Source organism: Penaeus vannamei, chromosome 42 (genome assembly GCF_042767895.1).
Source record: "Penaeus vannamei isolate JL-2024 chromosome 42, ASM4276789v1, whole genome shotgun sequence".
NCBI classification, from domain to species: domain Eukaryota; kingdom Metazoa; phylum Arthropoda; class Malacostraca; order Decapoda; family Penaeidae; genus Penaeus; species Penaeus vannamei.
The window spans coordinates 7760016-7765015 of NC_091590.1; the positions used below are offsets into that span (position 1 = coordinate 7760016).

Below are 5000 nucleotides of genomic sequence, written 5' to 3' on the forward strand. Positions count from 1 at the left end.
TTAATACATTTATAGAAATAAGAGAAGCAAATGAAAGGAGTGGACGCACACAAGCGCTTCATGCCTCCAATATGGCGGACGCCATACTAATAACACCACGTGAGAAAACTCTTCAAAGGAAGTGGAAAATTAAATTAGTACCAAAGAGCAGAGAGGGTTGCTTCGTAGGAGGAAAATGCCTTCTTATTGACTCACGTGATCAGGCATTTTTGCAAACACAAGCTAACCAATTATGCTTATCGTGATAGGCGGGGTAAGTAAAGAAATGTGCAGGCACGAACAAAAATCGTCAAACGTGTTTCCAAATCTGTTTCCAACTGTCCAGTCATGTGACTTGTTGGTTAGGTTAGAGGAGCTTCGAAGCTCATTCACGGAGCACGATTTGTCTCTCACTTTACAGCGAATTACTTATTATGCGGTTTTCCGCTTTGTGAACTTGTCTGCGTTACATAATGTGTTTAGAGAAATCAACACAGAAAATGTTTGTCATCAGGTTTATTTTTTTTTGTGGATACTGATATATATTTGCTTAAAGTGCGATGTTTTCATATACGTTGCTCATATACATGTGTGCGTGTGCATTATACAGACTGCAATATTTTCGGTAATATTACCAATGAACCTCTACCCGTCTATTTGTATGTAGCATTAGGGTCTATATAAGTACTTATGTAGACCTTGTGTAGCATCGCTGAAGGTACGTTCGTTATTTTATTTAGATATCTACCAGTACTGCTAAGGGGCATCCAGACCTCCATTTGTAAAGAAAAATATAATAATTCATGTTTATTTTGTATCCATTCACTCATATTCATCTTATATTAGACTGGTTCAAAATCTTACTCTAGTTTGCCCTGGATATCAATTATTTTAGACACTGAAGTTTAAAAATATTTCAGCACGTATTTTTATATTGTTAAAATTAGAGCAATGGTCAATTCTGGGTATCGTATTGGAAAGAAATCGTGGTGATGGGGTGTAGGACGTCCCACAGACAAAAAAAGAAAAAAAAAAGAAAAAAAAAAAAAAAACAGGTTGGTCCAATTGCATTAGTAACATATTATTTATGGCAGATATATGGCGAAATTGGTAGCCCTGATTAACTGTAGGGTCAAAGTGTACGTGTATTTCATTATGTAGGGTATCATTCAGTATTACACTACCTTTTCTGTGATGCACACCCTTAATAATAAAATTTAGGAACAATAATGTTATGGAATAAGTTTTCTACATGATCATATAATTTGGATACATATTGCCTGAAACAAAAAAAAAGGCAAGAATGCTTTGGGTCTGAGTCCCCTTAATATCCTTGATTGTAACCCTAGGCTTGGTCAAAGAGATGACAATCCCAGACATTAGTTGAACTCCAGGTTTTGTGAACGTATAGACAGGGACTGTGACTAAGAACGGTCGGACTAACTAGACTATGCTTAGTGGTTTTCTTCTGTCTATGTATCATTTCTGTGTTTTGGGAAAAAGAGTGAACTGAGGAAGGGGCTGGACTTTTCATCTAAAAATGCCTCTCTGGCTTAGAAATATGGTGATGTGGAATATTACAAAATATGTCATATTTCGTAACACATGGTGCAAAATGTTTAAGAAAGTCTATGCAATCCTAAGAGATGTTAATTTTCCTCGACTCCTCAGAAACTAGAAAAAAGAGGCAAGATCCAAAAATGTCTTGTTTTTACAAATTTAAAGGCACACTCGCAACACTCAGCATAATGCTTCGATGATGATAAAGAGTGAATCCACATCTAGTTATAAGTGCAACTGAACGTGCTATGGATATTTCGACAGCAAATATTTCATGAAAGGAAACCAGTTCGCTAATTACACACACACACACACACACGCATATATATATATATATATATATATATATATATATATATATATATATATATATATATATATATATATATATATATATTTTCAACCCTACCTATTTCAAATCTCAAACTGGCAGGATTCAGAAGTTGATGTTCAACCATACCACGAACCAGTAACACAATTGTGATAACTTACCCTAATTTTTAAAGGAAAGACCCTTTGACTCATTAGAATAAGGGCCAATCCTGAATGGAATGCATAAACATGCAACGTTTCAATACATATTTTCTGGAAGATCCAATGAGATCACATATCTCAAGGACTGGGCAATTGTTCGCTTTACGTCCTCTATGGCCACGTCACTTACACACACACATACATATATATATAATACATACATACATCTATCTATCTATCCGTATATATATGTGTGCGTGTGTCTGCATATATATATATATATATATATATATATATATATATATATATATATACATATATAAATATGTATATACATATATACATACACATATACAGTTAAATACATGTATATATAAACTTTATATATAAACTTTATATATATATATATATATATATATATATATATATATATATACACACACACACACACACAAATATATATATATATATATATATATATATATATATATATATATATATATATATATATATATATATATATACAAACATATAATGTCTCTACGTGTATTTGTACGTATACACACATAAACAAATATTTATGTGTATATATATATAAACATACATACTGTATATTGTGTGTGTGTATATATATATATATATATATATATATATATATATATATATATATATATATATATATATATATATATATATATATATATATATATATATATATATATATATATATATATCATAGACGTAGGAAGGCCTTTCGTAGTGAGGAGGCAAAGTAGGTACCCCCTCAAAAATAGCTGTAGACTCTTGGCGGGATCCAGGGACAGTGAGCGCCCTGGTGTGGGACCAGGAAGCTCTTGGATTTTAGCAGTTTTAAAAAGATAAACTCAATAATTTGTGCACTAAAATGTCGCACATTTTTATTTAGATAATACTTGACATAATAGGTATTTTATTCTGAACACCAGCCTTAGCTGCACCTGCCCTCTCAGTTGTAGGGGGTCAGTGTTCTCAGTAACCAGGTAGCTAAGGAAATACACTGTTTATTTACAGTTGAGGTATGGGGACCTCCCTTTCTAGAATGGGGGGGGGGGCAGTCGCACCCTCCCACCGCTCCTCTTTTCCTACGACTCTGTATATATATATATATATATATATATATATATATATATATATATATATATATATATATATCAAACACATGTATAATTTATATATGTGTATATATACACATATAATATATATTTATGCAGTTTATATCTATCTATCTATCTATATTATGGTAAGCTATATATAGAGCCACAATGAAAAAATATACCACTAAAGGTGTCAGTGCAGGTTAAATCACAACAAAGAAAGGATAGAAAATCATCAGCTATTTACGTACTAAAAACATATTAACTGTACTTTTAAACTGAAGAGTCAGACGACTATCAATTCCGAAACCTGCAAATAACAGTAAAAAAAGCAGATGTAGACGATCGTCTCGCATCAAATGTGATTGAATGGAGGGTTATAGAACTCTTGTAGGTTGAGTCAGACAGAAAGAAATATCGAATTAAAAGAATGATCAAGCAGTCTTAATTAGGATTCTGCAACACATAACCACACCGGAGAACAATACTTAAAAAGAGGCAGATTGCAAGAAAACAAGCATCTTACTGGTGATGTCATCAACATAAATCTTGCACTTGCGAATGATGCCTAGGTATAATGAAAATGCCCGGGCCATATTCCCGATTTACAATTCCAAGATAAGCTCTGAATCAATGGCTACATCTGAGAGCTTCAGATTATCCACTAGCGATTAAAACTCCATTTGTCAGCAGACTTGGATGCTGAGGTAACTGCGTTCTAGAATGACTCGCGATCATTTCTTTGGACTTGGTTAGAAAAGAGTGAAGCATTTTACAACTAGAATGAATAGCAAAGGTCCAAGAACAATACCCCGAGGAACCCCAAAGACACGTGAATACGATGTAAACATCAACTTGTACAAGCTGATACCTAGCAATTGAAAATTCAGTTAAAATACTTAAAACTTTACCTCCAACACCATCACACTGCAACTTCAAAATCAAATCCTAATGATTAAGTGTCAAAAGATCCACTAAAGTCCAAGCCTTGGCTAATGACCCTTACCTAAAGCAGACGGTATTTCATTTACCACAGCAAATGATATCAAATTTAGTTGAGATAACTAAGTTCCTTCAAATTCAAAGTCCACAAATATTACTAAAAAGTAACGCATCATTTTAGACGTTTAGGGCCGAGATTACACTCAACATCACCCGACTAAATAATTCCAAGTAAAAACAAGACTATAAATTTGAGACAATAAATTTATCAAAAACCCAGAAATTCTTAGAACCTCCCTGACCACTAAAAGCCTAAATCGACATTCATGATTGTAACAAGAAGAAAACAAGGAAGGAAATATGAGAAAAGAAGGAAAATAAAGAATGCAGGGCTGCGCCTTCCTACAGTAGGGAGGTGACTGAATTCAGGAATGTTGGGTACACAACTATGGCTACAATTCAGAGGGTCCATCTCAAGGATGTCGTTGGTAGTGAAACTATTTATCTAACTTTGCTATAACAATACGCTTATTGAGGACGGACAATAACCGGTGGTGCTCAAGTGAGAAGAATTTAGGGGGTTCTTTCCTCCACACCCTCAGAGCCCACCCAAGATACTCATCCGCATATATATCGTTGGTAAACAAGGTTTTGCTACAATATACGGCTCCGCACGGATAAATAAATTAGTATATATATATGTTTATATATACACACATACACATATATGTACATACACATGTGTGTGTGTGTGTCTGCATGTTATATACGTACGTACATACATACATACATACATACATACATACATACACACACACACACATATATGTACATATATATATATATATATATATATATATATATATATATATATATATATATATAATATATGATTTATATATTTGTACACAC

The 5000-nt window shown here is 33.1% G+C and overlaps 1 protein-coding gene across 1 annotated transcript in view; it reads right to left on the reverse strand.

Moving 5' to 3' along the window:
• Nucleotides 1–5000, reverse strand: part of LOC113823186 (luciferin sulfotransferase) — a 42538-nt gene that overhangs the window by 21227 nt on the left and 16311 nt on the right. The gene's annotated exons all lie outside the window — the stretch shown is intronic.